The 27,092-nt window shown below is 48.3% G+C and overlaps 1 long non-coding RNA gene across 1 annotated transcript in view; it reads right to left on the bottom strand.

Annotated features, from left to right (window-relative positions):
- Window positions 1–355: 355 nt before the first annotated feature.
- Window positions 356–27,092, bottom strand: part of LOC138246461 (uncharacterized) — a 42,234-nt gene continuing 15,497 nt past the window's right edge. The window contains exon 3 of the long non-coding RNA XR_011194294.1: window positions 356–490. This is a non-coding gene — a long non-coding RNA (uncharacterized lncRNA). The remainder of the gene's footprint in view (window positions 491–27,092) is intronic.

The following is a 27,092-nucleotide window of genomic DNA, read 5'->3' as shown; positions in this document are numbered from 1 at the left end:
GGATAGACCTGCCCCTTAATGCAAATCTCCACACAGAAAACACACAGCAGATAGAGTTCTCTGCCTATAGGTTTGTGGATAGCATTTTGTAGTATCCTAGAACTTTAACAGCAGTACTAATTACGCACTACAAAGTGCAGTTTGAGAATCTGGTACAACATTTCTTTATTTCCTAATCTGTGTGGTGCACTGCATGAGTTATCGGCTGTGGGCCCCAGGAACAGAATGCAGGAAGACAAAAGCCAGCAATGTGTTGGAGCCTAGCAGAGAGCAGTCATTGCAGGCTGATCCTAGCTCCGCCTTTCCCCTAGAGATATTTTTAAAAGTGTATTCAGTGATAATACCTATGCTAGTTTGTTAAATAGGTATCTTATCACAATGAATGTAGCCAACGTATGTTTTTATGTACTTGTCAACTTCTGTTTCAGATGGGGCGACCGACAATCAACTTCCACTTGGCTGGTTCTTCTTCGTCTTCATGTTGATTTTTCTATTAAATAAATAATGTAAATGCTGATCTAGGTGTTTCCAGGCATGTTATATCAATTAGACAGCCAGACTCAAAGGATAATAAAATTAACAAGAAAAATGCATGTAGATTGAGTAATGTAGAAAAGAACTTTATTAGAGAATTTAATGAGAAGGGATTGACAATTAGTAGGGATTTGCATGAAGTGTGAGATTGATTCACAAGAATAAGCTGAAGAGATATTTAGAAATTCAAGAACATATCATTGAATGATTAAGCAGATGCCTAGGACCAGCTCTCCTAGACTTGCCTGCACCCAGTTTTCCGACCAATCAATACCACTGTGGACCCAGCTGCAGCACCTCATGGTACCCGTCTTGTTTCTCTCCTACTCTGTCTTTTTCTACTCTCTTTGTGACCTTAGTGCTGTTCTTCTCTGTCTCTTTGAGAACCATCTCTTTGTGCTCCTCCCAAGCCCTGCCCACTGGACCCTCTCCTCCTCCCTGGACCTAATTCATGGCAGATGCAGTGTGGGCCAGCCATTAAGCAGGTGCATGGGTCAAGGCCCATAGACCTACCCTGCGAGTAGTCCTCCAAACAGTCAAGGTCATTGCAGACCCGGCTCCAGCACCTCGAGGAATCAATCTCATTTCTCACCCTCTCGCTCTATCTCTCTCTCTCTCTCTCGGTTTAACCTTTTTGTGCCATTCCTTTCATGCTCTCTTTATGACCTTTGTGCTGTTTTCTCTATCTTGTTGTCACCTTTGTGCTATTTTTTCCCCTTACTGTGACCTTTTTATGCTCTCTTTCACTCTCTTGTGTGACTACTGTGACTACTGTGCCCCTTTTCTCACTCTTCATGTTCTCTTTGTGACATTTGTATGACTTTTCTCTATCTCTTTCAGACCTCTCTCCCTCCCCACTCTCCTAACGATAGCGTTCCCTGTCAGCCTCCCCCACTCTCCTCTGCCCTACCTGGACCTGCTTAAGGGTGGCTGCAGAAGATTTAACACTGGTGCACTGAAGTTGTACCAAAGGCTATCCTGTCTGCATTCAGACCACTGCCTGCACCAGGAAGCCTGCTCTCCTTCACACACTGAATCCTGGACAACGTGCTACTCACTTCTGGTGTGCCAAACCGCATGGGGGAACTTTCACCTGCACCTCCTCCCGCTTCACCTGCACCACATCTGCAATGCCACCATCCACCAACACACCTATTTCAAACAGCATTCTCACTCAAACACCTGCCAGCAAACACCCCTCTCTCAACACACCAACATCATGCATGCTCCTCAACACACATTTGCTCAGCAAACATAACCACATAGATCTGGTTCCTACTAGACAACTCTGAATGAACCTCCTTTTCATCACAGGAACATGGCTGACACAATCACCAACACTGGCAACGATGCAGCCATCCTCACCAGATACATAATCACCAGGGAAGACACACGGAGGAGGAATTGCAATCATTTTCAAGAACAAGTTCAACTGCACTAATGACAGAGAAACCAGAACAAACTACATGGAACAGCTCAACTTTAAAACACATATCATAGCAAATTTCACCGTGGGTGGAACCCAGGTCTACCAAGCCAACTTCACCAGCAGCATTATGGACTTCGTCACCCCACTAGTCCTCAAGTTCAACATATTCATCCCCCTAGAAGACCTGTTTCCACATAGAAGACCAGTCTGCCCTCAACACAGCTGCAGTACTAGATAGCCTCGGAAAACTGGGACTCACTTACACTTACCTGAAAAAGCTATACCTTGTGCTGGAAAATAACTTAAGTACCTTTAGGCATTGAGTTATAGTTTCTTAACAGAAGCATGAGTGTAACTATAGGTGCTGAATTCCTATGATTTTGTGTGGGTAAAACATGAACCTAACTACAACGTCCGTGTAACCTTTGTTTTTTATTGAAAAAAAAAAAAATATATATATATGTATTTTTATACTTTCATCGAACCTGGTCCTAATTGGAGGTGGTGCTGAGCTTTTCCAAGTGCTGCCATCCTTGTAAGAACTTTCTACACAGACCTTCTCTCCGTAGAACATAAGGTGCAGGCACACTAATGAGGTAATGCTCAGTGGTTTTACACAATTACATGATTTCTGGGATCTGGTGCATTTTGTCTACCACGTAGTATTGCTCACAGGGTATCTATATATGTGCATGTGTGTAAAATTATATGTGTGGAATGCGAGTTCCCACAGGCCTAAAATAGATTGGTGTGTATTTTGCATCATTATACCGAGGTGACTCACACTCTTAAACTTAACATCAAAACAAACCTATGCAAAACTAATGAACTAATGATCGGTAGTTAAATAGAACTAATGATCAGTAGTTAAATAGAGGTAGTGCAGAAACGACACTAAAAACGCAATATTGTGCAGAAACATTTACTTGTCCAAGCCACAATACCCTCGAAAGTCAGCCTGAATAGCCGCATTTATTTACTCCAACCTCCAAGACTCTTCCGCTCTGCCACACTCAATTGCACACACCTTGTGCATGCACAAAAGCAGAACAGGGGGTTGCATCTTCTCATACATGGCTCCGACAACACATTAAAGGCTCCTCCTCTCTTCTTGACTTCCGCAAGAAGTGGCCCTTTGAGTAAGCCCACCAGGCTGTCTCCACACACCTGCTTTAAGTGCCAGGATGCTCTCACGGTTGATTAGTAGGCTATACAAATTCAGCTAACCTAACAAAACAGACTAAGGGGCATATTTATACTCTGTTTGCGACGAATTTGCGTCAAAAGTTGTGACACAAATTCATCCCAAACCTAACACCATATTTATACTTTGACGCCCGACCCAGCGAACATCAAAATTCAGCAGTGTGCGTCATTTTCTGGATGCAGGAAACTGCCTTGCGTTAATGGCAGGCAAGGTAGGCGTTCCCGTCCAAAAAATGACTTTAAGGCCTGTGCACCTTATATACACTCCTGCGTCATTTTGATGCACAGGAGGGGGCTGGCCTTAAAAAATGGCACCCAGCCTGATTTGCGCCGTTTTCTAACGCCTTGGTCAGGGCAGGCGTTAAGGGACCTGGGGGCTCATTTCCATGGTCTCTGACCATGGAAGCAGTCCACAGGTGCCCTTCCCTGCCCCAGGGTCACCCCTTGCCACCCTCGCCCACCTCTGGAGGACACTCATGGATGGGGGGAACCCATCCCAGGTAAATATAGGTAAGTAGAGTTAAGTATTTTTTATATTTTCTTAAAGTGGCACAGGGGGGCATAACTTAGGCCCCCCTACATGCCACTGTGCCCTGTGCCACTGTGTTCAATGGCCAATGCCCAGAAGTCCCCTGGGCATGGCCATTGGGCAGGGGGGCATGACTCCTGTCTTTCCTAAGACAGGAGTCATTTCAATGGGGGTTGTGCATCAAAAATGGCACACGTCCGGTTAGAGCCATGATTTTTTACTCTAACCTGACTTGCACCATTTTTTGACACACAACCCCCATTGTTCCCAACGCCTGCGCTGCCGGTCAGAGTAATTTTTTTACTCTAAACAGCCCGCGGCACCGCTTACGTCAATTCATAAATAAGGGTCCCGCCTGGCGCGTTGGAATGGCGTTAGCCGGCGGTAAATATTTTGACGCAAACCAGCGCTGGCACTGGTTTGTGTCAAAAAGTATAAATATGGGCCTTAGAATTGAACAGGAAAATAAATGAGCTGTGGGCAAAATCTGAAGAGCTAGGACCTTTTGAAATGATTGGAAAGAGTGAGTGCAGTTCTAATTTTATAGTTGATGATTGTAAGAAATTGGATGTTTTAACAACTTCTGCAACAACCACAATTCAGGGTTAACCACCACAGTCACCAGATGGAGCGTCACATTGCTGGTCACCATGAGCTGTTGTTGCTGTGGCATGGAGTTCAGATCTTACATTGTCAGTAGTCAGTCACAGTTGCTGTAGCGTGTTCACTGGAACTTTGCATTGGCAGTCATTGCTACCTGCAGAGTCCCTGTGTAAACCCTCCCATTCCATGTCATGAAGAGCCCAAAACTTCGGGATTTCACTTTTTCTTCACAGAAGAAAATCAAGGACCTGGGGAGGCACCTCTTGGGGATAAGGAACTCACTCCAGCAGAGGTCTGCAGAGATCAGGCAGGTCCAGTTACAGATCCAGTTACAGTAGCTCATAGGTGCAGTTTCAGAAAGGCATCTGGAGGTTGTTGTGTCCATGTAGCTCAGAACCAAAGGTCAGCTAACTGACCCTAGGAGTAACTAAGTATCCTGGGATGAAGGGAGGAGGTCCGAGGAAGATGGTGTGTGGTGTATAATAAGAGTCCAGGAGTGTTGCACTTTTGTACTGAATAACAGCAAGCTAATTAATCAGTATGTAAGGAACATTACTAATGTTTTGCTTGTGACAAAGGCTCTGGAGAAACTGTTGTGTGGGAAATAGTTGGTTCATGCTTTAATACGCTAGGAAATGGGATTATGAGAGATGGTGAAAGATTTGGTGAAGCAGGTGAAAGAATGATGTGTAAAGAACCCTAACTCCTTTCAGTATAATCTAATTGGTCTAAGACTTGTAATTATGTTCTTTGAAGTAATACGTTGAGGAAATTGATCAAATTGCAGGTGCAAGAAATATAAGGTGAGAAGACAACATTCAGGAAAACAAAAAGAGACAAGAATGAGATGGAAGACTTCACATCTGGAGTTGTTGGTAAGATGAGAGCACTGGAAAATGGAATTCAACACAAAAGAAAAAGTAACTTTATCATATAGGCCCTCATTACAAACCTGGCGGTCGGTTAAAAAGCGGCAGTAATACCGCCAACAGGCCGGTGGTAAAAAAAAAAATGGAATTATGACTACGGCGGAAACGGCCAACACGGACAGCCACTTTTACACACCGACTGCCATGGCTGTAGCAACAAGCACTGTGGCGGTAACCACCAACAGCCAGGCAGTAGACAATGTACCGCCCACCCTATTACAACAAGCCAATCCACCACATTTTCCGGGGTGCTATCAACGCCATCAAAAGCAGGGCGGAAACAGTACACAGAAGGGAAACGACTCACCTCTGGACAATCAGGGAACAACTACGACCCCATGGAGCCCGAACTACAGCTGTTACCCATGCTGGTCTACCTCCTCCTACACCAGGAATACCAACACCGGCGAAGACGACCACGGTGAGTACCACCCCTAGCACACAGGGGAGGGGGGAGGAAAAAGAGAGTGACACAACACCCCCACCCCCAACACCATACACACAAACAGATGCAGTAACATTACATATACTCCCCGTACCCCTCAGGAATAATGCAAGGAAAAAAGGAATAGATTAAAGTGAGTGTAATAAGATTAAATAACAGGTATACGTCCTCAAAAATAAACACTGTATATACAGAAATACAAATGGAGGGACACTGCCCAGTCCATAATGTCCGTGGGCCACAGGGCCATATCACATAGGCCAAGGCCCCACTTGACTCCTGCCTCAATACAGAGAGAACACTGCTGGGGCATCAGGTCGAAATACACAGGCACCTCGAGGACGGGAAAGGGGGGGCACCTCAGCCGGAAGATGGTACAACGCCACTGCTCCTGGAGGGGGCCACATGCCCACTGCTTGGTCCTGGAGAGTGCAAGGCCACAGTCTCTCAAGTGGGTGGTTTGCCCACTTCTTGGACCTGGGGAGTTGAAAGGCACAGTCTCTCTTGTGAGTGGTCTGCCCACTGCTTGTCCTGGGGAGTGCAAGGCCACAGTCTCTCAAGTGGGTGGTTTTCCCACTGCTTCGTCCTGGGGAGTGCAAGGCCACAGTCTCTCTAGTGGATGGCTTCTGGAGGGTGCTTTGTGCCCAGTGTGCTTCATCCTGGCAAGGCGGGGTGAGTGGATGCCTTCTTCCACTGGCTCTGAAGGGGGCTTTTTGCCCAGTGATGCAGCACTTGGGGAGTGCCAGGTCACAGACCCTCACCTGGGTGTCAGACCCACGCGGTTTGCAGTGGACAGGATGCATAACACTCCATGGAGGCAGGACTACAGTCCATCTGCCGGCGACGACGGCTGCACAGTGGTGGTAGTGCTGTTGCTGGTGATGGTGCTGGCAGTGGTGGGGGGAGGCTCCAGTCCATCCCCTGCAGCCTCAGATGGCTGACCACTGGGTCTGCTGCTGCTGGCAGTGGTGCTGACAGCGGTGCAGGTGGCGGTGCAGCTGGCAGTGCTGGTCGCGGTGGTGGTGCTGGTGGCGGTGCTGGCAGTGGTGGGGGGAGGCTCCAGTCCATCCCCTGCAGCCTCGGACGGCTGAAGTGCCATGTTCAGATTCAGCTCCAGCACCAGGCCCCCTATCCATCCTGCCTGCAGTGGCCTAATTTTTGTCTTTGCCCTTGGCAGCTGGTGGTCCCTTCTTGCCCTTTCCAGCTGGTTGTGCCTCCTTGCCCTTGCCAGCTGGTGGTGCCTCCTTGTCCTTGCCAGCTGGTGGTTCCTCCTTGCCCTTGGTAGCTGGTGGTCCCTTCTTGCCCTTTCCAGCTGGTGGTGCCTCCTTGGCCTTGGTAGCTGGTGGTCCCTTCTTGCCCTTTCCAGCTGGTGGTCCCTTCTTGCCCTTTCCAGCTGGTGGTGCCTCCTTTGCCCTTGCCAGCTGGTGCAGGCACACTGGCAGTGCTGACTGGTGTCTCCTTGAAGCCTCTCACACCTGCAGTAGCTGCTGAAACTACAGTGGCCGTGGACTGGGTGGCTGAAGTGCTGGCCTGGGTTCTGCCTACCCTGGCCCGAAGTGAAGGGGGACAGGGAAGACGTCAAGAGTGGAGAGGAAAAGCTTTTTAGGGACACCGGTGTGGGAAGAGGGTGAAGGTTTGGGAGTGGAGAAAGAGGGAGTGGTGGTTGAACGTGTTTGTCTGCTGTCTTTGGGTGCAGGTGCATGGGCTGGATGCTGTGAGGTGGATGTCTGTTGGGTGTCTGAGTGCTTGCGTTTGTGTAGTTTGGGAGGAGTGAGTGTAATAAGATTAAATAACAGGTATACGTCCTCAAAAATAAACACTGTATATACAGAAATACAAATGGAGGGACACTGCCCAGTCCATAATGTCCGTGGGCCACAGGGCCATTTCACACAGGCCAAGGCCCCACTTGACTCCTGCCTCAATACAGAGAGAACACTGCTGGGGCATCAGGTCGAAAATACACAGGCACCTCAGGGTGGCAGGGAAGGGTGGGCACCTCAGCCGGAAGATGGTACAATGCCACTGCTCCTGGAGGTGGCCACATGCCCACTGCTTGGTCCTGGAGAGTGCAAGGCCCCAGTCTCTCTAGTGGGTGGTCTGCCCACTGCTTGGTCCTGGGGATTGCAAAGCCACAGTCTCTCTAGTGGGTGGTCTGCCCACTTCTTGGTCCTGGGGAGTGCAAGTGCACAGTCTCTCAAGTGGGTGGTTTGCCCACTGCTGCGTCCTGGGGAGTACAAGGCCACAGTCTCTCTAGTGGGTGGCTTCTCCACTGGTTCTGGAGTGTGCTATGTGCCCAGTGTGCTTCATCCTGGCAAGGATGGGGTGAGTGGAAGCCTTTTTCCACTGGTTCTGGAGGGGGCTTTCTGCCCAGTGTGCTTCATCCTGGCAAGGAGGGGGTGAGTGGATACCTTCTTCCACTGGTTCTGGAGGAGGCTTTGTGCCCAGTGATGCAGCACTTGGGGAGTGCCAGGTCACAGACCCTCACCTGGGTGTCAGACCCATGAGATATGCAGTGGGCAGGATGCATGACACTCCATGGAGGCAGGACTACAGTTCATCTGCCAGCGGTGACGGCTGCACAGTGGTGGTAGTGCCGGTGCTGGTGATGGTGCTGGCAGTGGTGGGGGGAGGCTCCAGTCCATCCCCTGCAGCCTGGGATGGCTGACCACTGGGGCTGCTGCTGGCTGTGGTGCTGACAGTGGTGCAGGTGGCGCTGCTGGTGGCACTGCCGGTGGCGGTGCTGGTGGCGGTGCTGATGGCGGTGCTGGCAGTGGTTGGGGAAGGCTCCAGCCCATCCCCTGCAGCCTCGGACAGCTGACTACTGGGGCTGCTGCTGCTGGCAGTGATGCTCACAGATGTGCAGGTGGTGGTGCAGCTGGCGGTGCTGGTGGCGGTGCTGGCAGTGGTAGTGGGAGGCTCCAGCCCATCCCCTGCAGCCTCGGACAGCTGAAGTGCCATAGTTGGTGTTGTGTGCTCAGATGCAGCTGCAGCACTAGGCCCCCTATCCATCCTGCCTGCAGTGGCCGGACCTTTGTCTTTGCCCTTGGCAGCTGGTGGTCCCTTCTTGCCCTTTCCAGCTGGTGGTGCCTCCTTGCCCTTGCCAGCTGGTGGTGCCTCCTTGTCCTTGCCAGCTGGTGGTGCCTCCTTGCCCTTGGTATCTGTTGGTCCCTTCTTGACCTTTCCAGCTGGTGGTGCCTCCTTGCCCTTAGTAGTTGGTGGTCCTTTCTTGCCCTTTCCAGCTGGTGGTGCCTCCTTGCCCTTGCCAGCTGGTGGTGCCTCCTTGCCCTTGGTAGCTGGTGGTCCCTTCTTGCCTTTGCCAGCTGGTGCAGGCACACTGGCAGTGCTGACTGGTGTCTCCTTGAAGCCTCACACCTGCAGCAGCTGCCGAAACTACAGTGGCCGTGGAATGGGTGGCTGAGGTGCTGGCCTGGGTTCTGCCGACCCTGGCTGAAGTGAAGGAGGGGGGAGGGGCAGGGAAGAGGTCAAGGGTGGAGAGGAAAAGCTTTTTAGGGACACTGGTGCGGGAAGAGGGTGAAGGTTTGGGGGTGGAGCAAGAGGGAGTGGTGGTTGAAGGTGTCTGTCTGCTGTGTTTGGGTGCAGGTGCATGGGCTGGTTGCTGTTGTGAGGTAGACATCTGTTGGGTGTCTGAGTGCTTGTGTTTATGTACTTTGGAAGGAGGGGGCACAGACACAGTGGGAGAGGACACAGGGGACGTGTGCATGGATGTGGGGATGGTGACTGCCAGTGAGGGGTGTCCAATGAAAGGCGTGCTGGTGATGGAGGTAGTGGATGAGGATGTAGTGCATGCAGGTGTGAGTGGAGATGCTACTGGGAGGGAGGTGGATGAGGAGGAGGAGGGGGACACAGTGGAGGCAGTGGATGTTGGCACGTCTGATTCTGGATGGTGTTTGTGTGAGTGCCTGTGGGATAATGTGTGGTGCTTGTGTTTGCCTGAGCCACTCCTGTGTGTTGTCTTGGGTGCATGCTGGTCTGATGGTTTGCTTGGGATAGGCTGGGGTTGAGGCGAATGGGACTGGGTAGAGAAAGTTGGAGGGGGGAGGCTAGAGACAGGGACAATGGCTGCCATCAGGGAGGAGGCCAGAGCCTGGAATGATCTCTGTTTGGCCTCCACGCCAGAGTGAATGCCCTCCAGGAATGCATTTTTTTTGCAAATGCCCTGCAAGCCCCTGGATGGCATTCACAATGGTTGACTGCCCAACAGAGATGGATCGCAGGAGGTCAATAGACTCCTCAGTCAGGGCAGCAGGGCTGACTGGGGCAGGGCCTGAGGTGCCTTGGCGAAGGAGATGCCCACCCTCCTGGGTGAGCGGGCACGGAAAACACGCTGAGGGGCTGCTGGGAGGGCTGTGCTGGTACAGGGGGTGGTGGCTGTACCTGTAGTTGTGGTGGCAACAGAGGTGTCCACCACCACCAGGGAGCTTCCATCGGAGGAGGTATCACTGTCCGAACTGTCCCTTCCAGACTCCGCAGTTCTGCTCCCCTAGCCCTTCGTCCCACTGGTGCCCTCATGGTCGGTGGATTTGGCCTCCAGGCCCATGTGGAATGCAGCTCCCTCCGTCACTGGTGCCTCTGCTCCTCCGCCAGATGATGCTAATGCACATAAGGACAGGGTGACAAAACAAAAAAGGGGGTAAGAGACAGAGGATACACTTAGTCAATGCCAGCAACAACACCACCGTTGGTGTACACAGCACAAAGTGGACAGCCCTATGCAGTAGGCGATGCACTACCAGTCACAATGCTAGTCACCAGGCCATGGAGAATAATGCCTATCGCCAATAGCAGCATACCTGAGACCCACAGAACCCTGCCCAGTAGTAGATGCCCACTAGCATGTTTAGGGGTGGTGTAGTGAATTCTAGTTTGTTTTTATAGGATAACAGGAGTTAGCTTAGCAATAGGCCTGTCGACTCGTGCCCCGTCACCTAGTGACTTTTAACCTACTTAGCTTGTTCATTTAATTATATATTTTCTTTAAGATGGCGGCCTTGTTTATAGTTAGGCCATTTATTATGGGTTCTGTTATCAGTGTCACTGCGCCAAGGCGTCAATGTCAAGTATGAAAGACAAACATACAGTGGGCATTCACACTTAGGGGTTTTCCCTCTCTATGCTTTCGAGGGATTGTTGATCTGAATTGCCGTCCCAAGCATACGTTATCTATTGTTATGAATAAACACTTATGTCAAGGGACCTTGTAAATCTGTATAAATACAACACCCCGTTAGACAGATAATCAGAGGGATTCCGACCAGAGGGCATCGCCACCATCGCTGATACCGATGCTGCAGTCATCTTGACGCTGACCCAGTCTTCGTTTCCCTGCGGAGTCTGAGATAGAGACCTCATTCCAAGGTAACGAGGGTTGGGGGCTCCTCTCATGGACATGGCTTTGGCAGATTAGGTTTAACGAACCCAGCTCTCATTTTAGGTAGGAGGGTAGAACCATTCATCTTAGGGTATTAGGGTTGATTCCCTCTAAATACATATACATATATTCATTTCGTATATCACACAATGGTGGGGGTCTTTATAACGATGACTCTCCTTTTTACAATACTATTGCTTTTTGTATTCATCATCCTAATCATTGTAGTTCACGCAACTAATCGCAAATTGCAGTTATGTTAAATAAAAACTATTATAACTTCACTGCATCTGTGTCATTGCCTCTGTTTGTATGAGACGTTACAAAACTGTGAGAAAAGGGTAATTTCCGTTTAACCACGATAACCCTGAGAGATCTTACTTAGAGTCCATGCGTAAGCGACTGCTACAAATCACCTGTTAATATTAAGTTCCTGGTGAGGTACTGCTAGTTAACCGGTAAGGTTTGGACAACAGTTACAACTAGTTGTAAGAAGAAACTCAGTCCCCTACAAACGAAAGTACTGTCATCCTGAGACCAGCAGTCTTGCTCAGAGCAAGAGTCCAAACTACGACATGGCGCCACCAACGATGGTGTTTAGGCACTAATTTACGGATACCCTGACTATCACTGTCTCACAGACAACAGGTACCCTCAGTTCCAGTATACGGAGACGTCCGTGGTCTGTGGGAATATCCTCCTCAGCCGAACAGGTGTCCCCTGATCCAGCTGTAGGTTGTTCGAGCTCGAACTAACAAAAGGAAAAAAATAATCTTCCCATATTTTGGTGTTCCGTTTCTCTAAACAAATATGGCTCAATCTGTAGACATTCCTGCAAATGCTAGACATGCACTTACACAACATTTATTAGCGCATGGCCTTACAGAAGAGGGTGGGGAGGTTACTTTGATAATAGAAGCCACTGAGGCTTACCAGACTGAAACGTTCTACTGTTGGGTGTCCTTTCCGGAGGCTGACCGAGTAACGCACACATTTCACACATATGACGTTGCGGATGTACCTATGCGGTACGAAGCATACCAGTATCATGAAATATCGCTCACATATCAAGAGCATCAGAACTGGTTTGAAGGCGCCCTACCACATGTACTGCGACGGGTGAGGCTAGGTCCCTTAGGTAATGAAGGGCCTACATGGCCCATGTTTGCCACATATACACCGCACCCAGGCATACAAAATATGCCAATTGCAGACTTGAGGATTTTATATAATGAATTAGTGGCATTATATAGAAGATTAGTACAGTTCGTTATGCGAACGTTGAACACTACACCAGCGCGTCTAGCACCGCCAGTAGCTGGTGGATATCAATTGGCTACTGGAATTAATCCACAAACTATACATACTATTATGGGTAAAATACCGGCGGAGCGGGACAAAATACCGTTCTGGATTGCACAGAAAACAAATCAGCTGGAGGCTGTGTTCCCCCATACGGGGCCACAGGAGAAACAGATTGCTCACTATGTGCCTGCCGTTTGGGATGGTCCCCTCGGTGAATGACTGTGCCACTTGGGGTACAGTCTTCGCTGCCGTATATACTACTACGCATGGTACCCCTACACTTGCCAATTTGCCGGATGTGTTGAAACAGATACAAAATGAGCATGGGGCTGCTCCTGCCCTAGATCTAGGGATGAAATTAATGCGTAACTTTGAAGCGGTCTCCTCTATAATATTAAGTAATATTAAGGGGGAAGCAGTGGCTCTGGCAATACGCCAGCGTCTCCGGAAAACTCCACATGTGGAAAAGGAGAGACAGCTACCAAAAATTACCTCGGATACCTATACTAGTATAGGACGGGATGGGTTGGGGGCCAAACCTAAAAAATTGGATATACCAAATATCACCCATAAAGACGCTACAAAACAGGCTCAAGAGGGCTCTAATAAACGCTGGGACAAACAAAAATTTTTTAAAGATGAGAGAAATAGAAGATCTGATTCCCCACATCCGGAATACTCCGAAAGGAGATATAGGCCCTCATTACGAGCCTGGCGGTCTTAGACCGCCAGGCCCGCGGTTGGCGGGAGCACCGCCGACAGCCTTGCGGTGCCCCGCAGGGCATTCTGACCGCGGCGCTTTGGCCGCGGTCAGAAGAGGGAAACTGGCGGTCTCCCGCCAGTTTCCCGCTGCCCCATAGAATCCTCCAAGGCGGCGCAGCTTGCTGCGCCGCCGAGGGGATTCTGACACCCCCTACCGCCATCCTGTTCCTGGCGGTTCGCCCGCCAGGAACAGGATGGCGGTAGGGGGTGTCGCGGGGCCCCTGGGGGCACCTGCAGTGCCCATGCCAATGGCATGGGCACTGCAGGGGCCCCCGTAAGAGGGCCCGCTTGTATTTCACTGTCTGCTTAGCAGACAGTGAAATACGCGACGGGTGCAGTAGCACCCGTCGCACCTTCCCACTCCGCCGGCTCGATTACGAGCCGGCTTCATGGTGGGAAGGTCGTTTTCCCCTGGGCTGGCGGGCGGCCTTTCGGCGGCGGCGATCCAGCCCAGGGGAAAACTCAAAATACCCGCCGCGGTCTTGCGACCGCGGTACGGTATTTTGGCGGCTCCCGCCGGGCGCGCAGTCACCGCGTCCGGCGGGAGTCGTAATGACCCCCATAATCTCAGAAATAGGGATAACATTAAGACCCCGGACAGGTATACTGATTCGCGTCCTTCTCGTTCTTTTCAGGACGCACCGGATAGACGTAGCGAGAGAGGGGGCCGTCAGGATCGACGTCCGGAATACGTGAGAAAAAAGAAAGACTCACCACAGTCTCCCATTAAAAAAGAAGAAAAGACTGCTCAGCAGAAGCCACAATTTAAAAAGAAAAAGGTGGCGGCACTGACTATTAAAAATGCCGGTAACGTTGAGAACTCTGTTGCAGAACAAGAAGTGGGCAGTGACTCTGCTGGACAGCGCAGCAGAGGTCACGATATGTCGCCAGAGTCTGAAAGATCATCTGGATGTGACAGCAACTAGCGATTACATCGCCGTCGAAACTGCGGATGGTCGCGTTCTCCCGCCCGATCGGGTTTATGATTTAAAAATCCAGATTGAGGGAGACGTGAAACGCATTATTAGTGTAATATTTTGGGATGTTCTTACTAGTGATATCCTTCTGGCCGAGAGAGACTGGCCACCTGAATATGTCCGCAAGCTCCCACATGGGGAAGATGTCATTTTGCCATCCTTCTCCAATCTTGTTCTAGAGGCAGACAAAAAAAGACTATGCTGCTGCATGGGCTTTGGCACAGGCACCGGCATTATACCGTAATCATGTAGGTTGGGACAAGGACTCTCCTTGTCATGTTATTCCCATTAGGTCTACACCACACCCACAGCCACAATACCCTGTTAACCATGAAGCGAAAGCTCCTGTGACGGAGATATTGTCACAACTTGAATACCAGGGAGTGATTGAGCAAAGTGCCTCTGCAATGAATAATCCGCTATTTCCCGTTGAGAAGCCTGATCATTCATATAGGATAGTGGTTGATTATAGACACTTGAATAGTCATACGCGTACATATGCTATCCAAAATTCACACAGCACAGCTCTGATTAATAATATCGGGCGTAAACAATATAAGACTACATTAGATATTTCGAATGGGTTTTTCTGCCAGAATTTAGCACATGAAAGTAGGGACCTCAGTGCATTTTCCTTTAGATCTCAGAAACGCTTTTGTCGTTTACCTCAAGGCTATAAGAATAGCCCGGGCTGTTTTCAGCCCGTGTGACATCCATTTTACAGGAGATTGATTCCGATGCATTGTCCTATGTGGATGATATTTATCTCACGGATGACACCCTCGACATTCATCTTGCGAGGGTTGATCAGATCATTTTGGGATTTGCAGCCTTGGGTTATAAATTTAATTTTAGGAAAAGCAAGATAGCTTTTCTTAGTGTATTATTCCTGGGTTATGAACTATCAAATGAGGGCAAGAGCCTGGCCCCTCACTTTCTAGAAAAATGTGCTCAACTACAGCCTCCAAACACGCTTAAGAAGTTGCAGTCGTTACTAGGTTTCTTTAATTTTGGCAGAACATACATTCCTGATTATGCTGCACGTGTCAAGCCACTATATGACTTAATACAGCCCAAATTTTCTGGTAGACAATGGACGGTTGAACATACTCACATCCTTAGGGACATACGTGACATGCTAGAAGCTAGACACTTATTCACACGTGACAATAAAACGAATTTGGTCATCAGGGTGATAGCTGGTGCACTTGGATTTACCTATGTCACCCTTAATGAGGGTGACACGGTGCCCATAGCTTACAAATCACACTTGTACTCCAATGCGGAGAAACGTTTTGCTCCTACTGAAAAAATTCTGACGGCGGTTCAGATGGCCGTCATAAAAGAGAGGCCGCTTGCCCAAGGGAAGCGCATTATTGTTGTCTCCCCAGTACCTGCCTTGGAAGCTGTCACGAAAGCGAGCATTCCCAACGCTAAGGCTTTACATCCGCGTTGGATTCAATGGGCAACGTCTCTGACCGCCACTGATGTTGATTATGTGTTTGATCCAAGACTACAGACACAAGAATTTCTCCAGTATGAGAATGAGTACCCCGCTCCAATACACATATTGCCTATTGACAGTTATGATACCATCATTTATACGGACGGTTCGGCACAACCGGCTGTGGGTACTAAGCATCAATACTCGGCGGCTTGCGCTGCCGTGTGTGGGGTAATGGAAGACGGAGTTTTTCATCCTCATAATACCTACACTCAGTCCTTAGGGGACTGCACAGCCCAGTTGGCCGAGCTCAAGGCTCTTCTTTTAGCGCTCGAACATTCTGAGCCAGGATCATGGACATTAATTGTCTGTGATTCGTATTACTGCGTCCAGTCTTACAATGAATACATCAATCATTGGAAGCTGAACGAGTTTAGAGATTCTAAAGGGAACACCATTAAACACAAAATATTGTGGGGAAGGGTAGCTGTTCTTAAGGATCGGCTACCGAAAGTCCATGTAGTTCATACATTAGGGCACCAGTGTGTAGGAATACATGTTGCTGGTAATACGTTGGCTGATTAAGCAGCCAAAGCGTCAGTAGCTACGGCTTCTGTTGCTGCAGTGACTCGTTCTCGGACGAGGTTGGATGATGAGATACTGATTGCCGTGAAAGCCTCGGCTGCTGGCAAGACCCTTCCGAAAGGATACCCTACAAACTATACCTATCATATCAGTGCACAGAATGTTGCCTTTGCAACGATTCCTGATGTTGGTGATCGAGTGATTCCAAATGAAGATCAAAGGTTGGGATTGATTACTGCTGCACATGAGGGAGTCGCTTCTGCACATGCTGGCATACAGGCCACTATCACCATTCTACAACAACGGTACTGGTGGCCTGGGCTATGCAGACGGACTAAACAGTACGTCCTTTGCTGTGACATTTGTCAGCAGATTAAGGGCTCTAATGTCAGGCGCCCTTCGCAGACATCCCTCTTAGTATCAGACAAGCCACTTCATTGTGTGTACCTGGATCATTGTGGTCCTTTGCAACCTGATGGTGCATACAAATACATTTTAGTGGCTATAGATTCCTGTTCTAGATTCCTGTGGGTATGGCCACAGCGGTCGGCTGACGCCCGGACTGTTATAAAAGATTTGCTGATCTTTATCGGTACATATGCGGTTGCAGCATTCCATTCGGACCAGGGCCCTGCCTTTGCCTCTAAGGCTTTCAGGGACACCATGGGGACGATGGGTGTTGAACTCCATTACTCCTCACCATACCATCCCGAGGGAAATTCGGTCGTGGAGAGGCGTAATCGTGATCTAAAGCAGTCCTTGACAGCTCGAGTATTAGGTTCAGGCCGCAGTTGGTTACATCACCTATATGGGGTCCAGAGAGCACTGAATAATCTGCCAAGACGGTCCTTGGGGGGAAAGTCTCCATATGAGGTTCTCTTTGGGGTACCTATGTATGTCCCCGATCTTGATGCCCCTGGTATGGTGGCAGCAGACACGCCATTTGACATAAAAGAACGTCTCGCTGTTTTACAGGAGCTTCAACAATTCCGTGATGATAAATCATCTGCGAGTGCTGCCACCTTGGGAATAAGGGATTTGGCGAAAACTTCGACTGGCTGGATTCCTACGGTTGGGGATCTAGTTCGTGAGAAGATCGCTGTGAAAAAAGAGTTTGGTCCATCATACAGAGCACCTGTACCGGTCCTGGGAATTAAAGGCACCAGAACTGTCATCCTTCCACCTTTGTCTGGTTCTAAATTGAACAGGTTCATCTCCATTGATGACATCAAATTACACCATGTGGCCAATTTTTCACAGTAGACCTGGAGGTCCCTTGGGTAGTTCCCGATCCCCTCTCACTACCCAACAGGACATTCCTCTACATAGTAGGGTAACTATCGCTACTACTGACTATGCACCTATGTCAGCTGCTGTTCAGGACCCTTCCTCGATCATGGGGAGGGCAGAAAATGAACTTTTGTTGGTTCCAGTAACTTCTTCGGAGAACATCCCGCTACAGGATTTGACTATTTTACACGAACTCTTCCACTACTAATAACGCTGTCTATCAGGAACTTCCGACAACGGTGGATGGAAATTCGTTGGGTCCTGTATTTGTGGAGACTTCCTCTGGCTATTTTGTTGATATTGATGATTTCTCTTCTGATTCCTCCTCCACAGTACCAAACGAACTTTCGAGATGTACTACGTTATATCGATGGCTTAAAAAGAACTATTTGATATATCCATGGAATTATCTCTGGTTTTGTTTGATCTTTATTGCGTTATGTTTGTGGATTGGTTTCGTGACTGTTTTCTTTTTACTAATCAATGGTCATTATATTTCTGATCGTTCCTCTGTACAACATGTTGATATCATTTAAACACCTCATCGCTCATCACATAAGGTACGACGTGATTTATCACCTGTCAATATAACAGCTTTTCCAATTCCTGATGGTATTGTGTGGGACAAAGTTCTGTTCGATATATACGGGCCCACGGAGATAATTCAGATACCATATGTGTTCAAAATTTCAATGTCTGATGTTATTACACCTAATGTTGTTTCTGATGATTGGGATATCCTCACAGTTAATTCCATGCTGACTGAAATGAAGGACTATTCCGCTTTTGGTAGTGATGATGTTTATGATTATTCAATGAACTATGGTGATATGTTCTGCTATAATAATTGGGGACATCACTTCCTGCACCGTGCAACAAGATATAGGACGATGTTGAATTACACACAATGGGAACATTGTTCTACACCACAGGTGGGGAGTCCAAAGTTTTACAGTGACAAATTCACTTATTTTTCTGGGCATCATGCTAAAAATGCAGCATCTTACTATTTTAAGCTACCAACAATGCAGTTTGGGAAAATATTGCTCACGGATACTAAATTGATCTATTCCGATCCCTTTGTTTCCAAACTGTCGATTGAGGGTTATGAATATTGGAAGGACACTATCAATTTGAAAAGTGTATGGGGGACACAAGATTGGCAGATACACGGTAGGTACGCTTTGTTTCGCGCTTGCTTAATACCAGTCCAAATGATTTTTTTGAATGATACTGTTCAACAGACGTCCCCCCACACGAGAGACACAGGTATCTGAAATATGGCCCCACATTGATACTGTTAATGTGAACTATGACAAGTTGAGCAGACTTAAGACGCTATTGTTTCAAAAACAGGTCGCCTTGACATCCGCAAAAGAGACGTATGCTCTCCAGATTGCAAGATCATCAGCTGAGATACAATCCCTTTTAAATACCGATTTCCCCAAACACTTTGGAGAGTTGGTATCGAGAATATTCAATGCTTCAAGCACGACAGGGATTGTTCATTTCTTTAAGACTATCGGGTCTGGTTTTGTGTCCATCTTCCAGGCTGTCTTCGGAGTCATTCCTTCGGCCATCCATTCCCTCTTTTCCAGTGTGTTTGGTGGCTTTCCGATTATTTCGGCATTAATTGGCGGACTACTGCTGCTATTTTTTCTGATTCGCGGTGGTTGTTTTTTTCCAGCGACACAGAGCAATGGAGCCGCTCCCGTCAACACCACTGTGCCGTGACCGTATGGTTCAGATCTTCGGTACACCTTTCCTGGTGGAGCTGGAATTTGACTGGTCATTGTCCTTTCGGCCTCTACTGTGGTGTGTACAACCAGTGTTCCGCTGCTTATGGTGTCTCTTTGAACATCTGCCTATGGTCTGTCTTGCTGTTGCACCTACATCTCCTGTGGACCACGAACTGCTGATGTCCCCGATGAGGGTTCATACACGGTCTTGCCCCTTGAGACTACGGTTGCTCCGCGAGGCCACCTATGAACATTCTGTTATCTAATCTAACATGGATGAGGACGCTGCGGCGAATGTTGTTACACCGGACAATATGGCTCACTTCTGCTCTGTGGATCCTTTTTTCCGTCCAACTTTAAATTTCTCATCAGACGATGTTGACTCTTTTTTGAGATCGTTAGGTGATGACTTCGATGACATTCTTCAAGATCCTGTGTATAGCACATAATTTGATCATATTTGCTTGCCAGTCCCTGATTCAAAAATTTTGCAATTATATTACTACAGTAGTTTGATTTACTTGTCATGGTTGATATTGACAACATTTTGTTGCATTTGGACGCAATTTAAAGAACTCAAATTAAATTTTTTAATTTTTTCTTCCTCTCCTCGTTTATACCTGGTACGGCAATGGGGAGGGTGTAGTGAATTCTAGTTTGTTTTTATAGGATAACAGGAGTTAGCTTAGCAATAGGCCTGTCGACTCGTGCCCCCGTCACCTAGTGACTTTTAACCTACTTAGCTTGTTCATTTAATTATATATTTTCTTTAAGATGGCGGCCTTGTTTATAGTTAGGCCATTTATTATGGGTTCTGTTATCAGTGTCACTGCGCCAAGGCGTCAATGTCAAGTATGAAAGACAAACATACAGTGGGCATTCACACTTAGGGGTTTTCCCTCTCTATGCTTTCGAGGGATTGTTGATCTGAATTGCCGTCCCAAGCATACGTTATCTATTGTTATGAATAAACACTTATGTCAAGGGACCTTGTAAATCTGTATAAATACAACACCCCGTTAGACAGATAATCAGAGGGATTCCGACCAGAGGGCATCGCCACCATCGCTGATACCGATGCTGCAGTCATCTTGACGCTGACCCAGTCTTCGTTTCCCTGCGGAGTCTGAGATAGAGACCTCATTCCAAGGTAACGAGGGTTGGGGGCTCCTCTCATGGACATGGCTTTGGCAGATTAGGTTTAACGAACCCAGCTCTCATTTTAGGTAGGAGGGTAGAACCATTCATCTTAGGGTATTAGGGTTGATTCCCTCTAAATACATATACATATATTCATTTCGTATATCACACAATGGTGGGGGTCTTTATAACGATGACTCTCCTTTTTACAATACTATTGCTTTTTGTATTCATCATCCTAATCATTGTAGTTCACGCAACTAATCGCAAATTGCAGTTATGTTAAATAAAAACTATTATAACTTCACTGCATCTGTGTCATTGCCTCTGTTTGTATGAGACGTTACAAAACTGTGAGAAAAGGGTAATTTCCGTTTAACCACGATAACCCTGAGAGATCTTACTTAGAGTCCATGCGTAAGCGACTGCTACAAATCACCTGTTAATATTAAGTTCCTGGTGAGGTACTGCTAGTTAACCGGTAAGGTTTGGACAACAGTTACAACTAGTTGTAGGAAGAAACTCAGTCCCCTACAAACGAAAGTACTGTCATCCTGAGACCAGCAGTCTTGCTCAGAGCAAGAGTCCAAACTACGACAGTAGAGTGCAACACACCCTGCCCAACATGGAACCTACCCTGCAATCTTCCACTTGGCCTAGTGGCACCCACAGGCCCACATCCCCCACCCAGGTAACACCCCACCACGTGCAATTTGCAGAATTGGAAACTGCACTCACCCCCTTGTGGCTGCTGTGATGCCCTCAAGTGCCCATCCAACTCCTGATAGGCCACCGCCAGTATCTGGAACATCAGGGGAGGTCAGGGTTAGACAGGCACCCGTTCCTCGTTGGGAGGCCATCCCCAACTGGGCCTCCGCCGTCTTCCTTGCCCAGCGTCTCAGGTCCTCCCACCATTTGCGACAGTGGGTGCTCCACCTGTCGTAGACCCCCAGGGTCCGCACATCCTTGGTGATTGCACGCCATATGCCCTTTTTCTGATGGGCCCTGACCTGCAGACAAATAAACATGGAATAATGCTATCAGTCATACCGACCGGCCTGTTACACTCATGGCCCACCATATACCTCCCATCCCCTTACGTACATACATTGCCCACCATACATGCATCACGCTGCCCAGGACCCCTCAACCACCCCCCAATTACACAAGGCCTTCACACACAGCACTCCATGCACTCATGCACCATGCATCGTGCACACAGTGTACTCACCTGTTGGTCTGGAGGCCCTTAAAGCAATCAGTACTGGGGTAGGACCCCATCCTCCGAAGTGAAGGCAGGGGCCCTTTCCCCAGTGACTCGAGCCATGGTCACTTCCAGACACAGGTCACAGCAGCACTTGCAGTGTAGGTCCTCTCCTGTTGAAGGTCAGGTAGCAAGTGAGTGAACAGATAGAAAATGGCAGTCACATCCTCGGCGGTGCGTACATCACCATTTGCTACTGGAACCCATAGGGCCCAATGATAACCAATGAGAAGTTGCACGGCGGTTCTCGACCGCCTCCCGCAACGGCGCACAACGTCAGCAGAATTACCATGTCCTTCCACATAGGACAGGCTTCCGCTATTTCAGGGGTGGGCAGCCCATGGCACCTAACTGCGTCACAGCCGGCATAAGCACATTTTGGGAATAAACATAAACATACTGTTTCTGACACAACATGCATGCATTGTACAATGAGGAAATGTTGAAAACTGACCAGATGCTCATTGTTTATCCCCCTGGAGTACAACCTCTGAGGATGACTAGGAGATGGAGACATCCCCGTGTACAGGCCCCTGGTGGACTTGGCAACAATGGAGGACAGGCACATTATCTTCACCTACAGACTTGATAGGGCCACAATCCAAGAGCTGTGTGCCCAATTGGAGCCAGACCTGATCTCAGCAATCCGTCAGCTCACTGGGATCCCCCCTCTTGTGCAAGTCCTATCAGTGCTACATTTTTTTGGCAAGTGGCTCCTTCCAAGCGACAGTGGCCATGGCAGCAGGGATTTCACAGCCAATGTTCTCAAACGTGCTGACCAGAGTGTTGTCTGCTCTGATGAAACACATGCACAGCTACATCGTTTTCCCCCAGGTGGAGGATTTGGCCACAGTGAAGGCTGACTTCTATGCAATGGGATATATCCCCAACATCATTGGGGCAATTGATGGTACACATATTGCCTTTGTCCCTCCACCTGGAGAAATGAACAGGTGTTCAGAAATCAAAAGAGCTTTCATTCTATGAATGTGCAGATAGTGTTCCTTGCAGACCAGTACATCTCCCATGTTAATGCAAAGTATCCTGGGTCTGTGCATTATGCCTTTTTCCTGAGGAATAGCAGCATCCCATATGTGATGGCTCATCTCCAGAGGCACCGGGTGTGACTAATAGGTGAGCCTATGGTCCCCACCCAGTGTCTGTTGGTATATGGGTGTGGGGTTGACCCTAAAAGTGAGTATGTGGCTAACAGGTATCCCTCGATATTTGCAGGTGACTCTGATTACCCCAACCTCTCATGGCTATTTACACCAGTGAGGAATGCTAGGACAAGGGCAGAGGAACGTTACAATGAGGCACATGGGCATACAAGAAGAATTATTGAGCGCACCTTTGGCCTCCTGAAGGTCAGGTTCAGGTGCCTCCATCTGACAGGTGGATCCCTGTGCTACTCACCCAAGAAGGTGTGCCAGATCATCGTGGCATGTTGCACAACCTAGCCTTGAGACGCCAGGTGACTTTTCTGCAGGAGGATGGGTCTGGAGATGGGCGTGTGGCAGCTGTGGAGCCTGTGGACAGTGACGAAGAAGAGGATGAGGATGTGGACAACAGAACAACTATCATATGACAGTACTTCCAGTGACACATAGGTAAGACACTGTAACTTCACCTTCCATTTTAGTTTTGTGTAGTTAATTTTCTCTAAGCAGGCTGCTATTCCCACTACTCTGGCCCCTTACTGTACCCTTTGACATGTCTATTCACAGATCTTTTTGCCCTACTCTGGCTCCTGGTGTACCGACTGCAGCACATTACAGGTCATACCTATGTATACATAAATGTGCAGTCTAATTGTATTGTCTATAGATTGTTAAACAAATACATCCTTAAATCATTTGACAAACTATATACTTGTATTTTTTTAAGATGGTGTTTATTTCAGTGCTGAGAAGTGAATGGTGATGTGCAATGGGCTGGGGTGATGGAGGAGTGTCCAGGATAGAGTTCAGTCTATTTGTATCACAGGTGCATTGTCCAAGAGGGCATAGGAAGTGGAGCAATGGCAGTTCAAGGTGGGCAGGGTGACAATAAGGAGAGTCTTATTTCCTGGCAGGCGTCTTTGCAATGTTCTCTGGCTTCTGCCTGGATCGCAGGGACCGTTTGCAAGGTGGTTCTCCTTCTGCAGGGGGTGGGGTGCTGGGGGCCTGTTGTTCCTGTGGTGGGGCCTCCTGTCCACTAGTGCTGGCGGAGGTGGAGGGCTGTTCATCAGTGTGGCTAGTATCAGGGGCCTGTTGGTGTGCCACTGCCTCCCTCATGGTGTTGGCCACGTCAGCAAGCAACCCTGCAATGGTAACCAGGGTGGTGTGGATGTCCCTCAGGTCCTCCCTGATCCCCAGGTACTGTCCCTCCTGCAGCCACTGGGTCTCCTGCAACTTGGACAGTATCTGGCCCATCGTCTCCTGGGAATGGTAGTATGCTCCCAGGATGTTGGTGAGTGCCTCCTGGAGAGTCGGTTCCCTGGGCCTGTCCTCCCCCTGTCGCACAGCAGTCCTCCCAGCTTCCCTGTCCCCTGAACCGTGTGCCCACTGCCACTGACCCCAGGACCCGGATTGTCCTGTGTTTGTGGGGTTGCCTGGGGTCCCTGTAGAGGCAGACACACTGCTGATTGACTTGACCTGGGGACAGAGGTATGGGCACACTGGGTGGGTGCTGTGTTGGAGTTTCCTGAGGGGGGATGCTCTGTGGTGGTATGGGACTGTGGCTGGGTAACCGACTGTCCAGAGGTCCCTGATGGGCCAGGTTGGTCATCCTGATCCAGGCGTGCAGAGCTGCTGTCATCACTGTGGGCCTCTTCTGTGGGGGGACTGGATGTTGCTGGCACCTCCTCTCCGGTGACAGTGGCTAGGGGACCTGTGAGGATGTAAATGCAGTGTTATAGTTTCTGCGTGTGTCATCCTGTGAATGGGTATGTTTGGTGGGCTAGGTGATTCTCTCTAGTGTGCATGCTGTGGTGATGGGTGTCCATGCAGGGCTGTGAGTGATGCCCATGCATTGGTGGTGCATGCAGCGCTTGGTAATGGGATGGGCGGGTTGTGATGGTGGGGTGTATGTGAGGTGGTGGAGTGATGGGGGTGAGGGTAAGGGTGGGGGTATGTGATGGCATGCAGGTAGAGGGGGTGCCAGTAGTAAAGGGTTGACTTAGCAGAGTCCAGTCCTCCAGCTACTCCTGCCAGGCCCTCAGGATGCAGTATTGTCAAGACTTGCTCCCCCCATGTTGTTAGTTGTGGGGGAGGAGGTTGGGGTCCACCACCAGTCCTCTGTACAGCTAGTTGGTATCTTGCAACCACGGAACGCACCTTCCCCTGTAGGTCGTTCCACCTCTTCCTGATGTCATCCCTTGTTCTTGAGTGCTGTCCCACGGCATTGACCCTGTCCACAATCCTACGCCATAGCTCCATCTTCCTGGCAATGGATGTCTGCTGCACCTGTGATCCGAATAGCTGTGGCTCTACCTGGATGATTTCCTCCACCACGACCCTTAGCTCCTCCTCAGAGAACATGGGGTGTCGTTGTGGTGCCATGGGTGTAGTGTGAGTGGTGTGTGTGAGGGTGTGTGGGGTGATGTTTTGGGGTGTGTGTTGTGCATGGATGGTGTATTGGTGATGGTGTTCTGTGGCTCTGGTTCTGTAGGTGCTCTTGGTGTCTTTCTCTCTCAGTTGTCAATTATTTTACAGTCGTAAAGGGTTCTGGGTAATGTGGGTGGGTGTTTTATAGTGGTGTGGGTGTGGTGTGTGTATGAATGTCAGGTGTGTGTAGTTTAAATTGTCCAATGTGGTGTTGTTTTGTTAGTGTGTGTGTATTTTGAGCGCAGCGGTATGTACTGCTAATGGTTTACAGTGGTTGAATGTCTGCTGCAGTGATTCGTGGGTCATAATGCTGTGGGCGTAGTTCTGTTGGCGTAACGGTGTGGGTTTTGCTACCACCTTTTTATCACTGACCTTTTGGCTGGCGGACGTGTATTTGTGTCTGTATAGTGACGGATTTCTATGTGTGGGTCATAATATGGGTAGCGGTATACCGCCGCGGACACAATATGTTGCCGGCAGTCGGCATTGTGGTAAGAGGGACTTACCGCCAATGTCATAACGAGGGCCATAGTGTTTTAATCAGTGTGGTTTGTGATGATTTATATAATCAGAGGGAGGATTGGTTACAGTGAATGTAAAATTACCAAAATATGTATGCTTAATTGACATGAATGAGTTGCAAATTATGTAATTAGGCTGTATGTAACATAACAAAGCTTTTTCATTTGACATAACTAGACCCCAAATCCACTCTCATTTGTTGTACTTTGCACACAAAAAACTACCATGGTTTTCCATTTTTCTGCCTTTGCAGCAAGAGCTGTAAATGTGTTCTTCAGCATTTTGTAAAATACCTTTAATTAAAGCAGTTTTGTGGTCCTATTTATGATATATATTTAAAATGTATTCTTTATGTGTTCATGCTATTCATGGAGTTCATGCTATTTATGGAGGAAGGAACAGAGGTTGTGCACATAATTTTAAGCACTATTAGGTTTCTTGACTGTACATATTACAGGATTATTTATTGGTAGTAGAGTAAAAGCCACATGCCATGTAATGTGTTTTATGTTTTACCTTTGGTAATGGTTATGTAACTTTTGCTTCACACCATGTTGACAGTATGATTTATCGGTGTGAAAAACTGTATAACATGCTGTATTTGTGAGGCGAGCCAGGAGCTTTTTCCCTTTACCTAGAGAGCAGTTTCTATGTAAGTCTGCTTATTGATTTATACTTTGAATGAACCTTTTTTGGTGTATGTTTAAATTGACTTCGCTGTTCTGAGGTCACCATCCTGTGGGACTAAATAGACACCTGATCCCGTGAATGAGCGCTTAAGAATAGTAATTTATTAAAATCTGTTTTTATGAGGGAAAATAAGCATCAACAGTTGCCACTACTTTTGCTGTTGTAGGTGCTCCCATTATATCTTTGTTGCTCTTGGATTAAGATCATCACCTGAATGAGTCTGCCATTTACTTTATATTATACTATTCATTACTTTTTCATCATTCCACCTAAGATTTAGTGAGAGATAAGCAGACACGCTGAGTACAAATCTTGCAGTTCAGCAGGCCTGTCTCCTCAGCAGCTCCAGGCACAGCTCACATCTCGCCAGGAGATGCTGTGCCAACCTCCACAGATGTTGTGGCCTGCTGAGCTACACTTGTCTAACAGCTCCACACCTGTATTTCTGACTGACTCTCAGGATGTCCCACTGCACTAGTAGCCCAAAAGAAAGCTGAACACAGACAAGAGCTTCCGCTACGTGGTCTTCTAAAGGCCTGCTACTAATCCACTGTCAAAAACCTGAATTACTACCTTAGCAGACTTTAGGTGCACAATAAAGCATGATTCTGATGGTAAACTGCTATTTGAATATACTGCAGTGGAAAATCCACCAGTAATCTTATTTACTGTTTCTGAAGTTTAGGACTACGGGTGGGAAAGTGGGGACAGCCATGGCAA

This window comes from Pleurodeles waltl, chromosome 7, assembly GCF_031143425.1.
Source record: "Pleurodeles waltl isolate 20211129_DDA chromosome 7, aPleWal1.hap1.20221129, whole genome shotgun sequence".
NCBI lineage: Eukaryota > Metazoa > Chordata > Amphibia > Caudata > Salamandridae > Pleurodeles > Pleurodeles waltl.
Note: the sequence above shows the minus strand (reverse complement) of the source record. Positions and strands in the feature narration are given on the sequence as shown.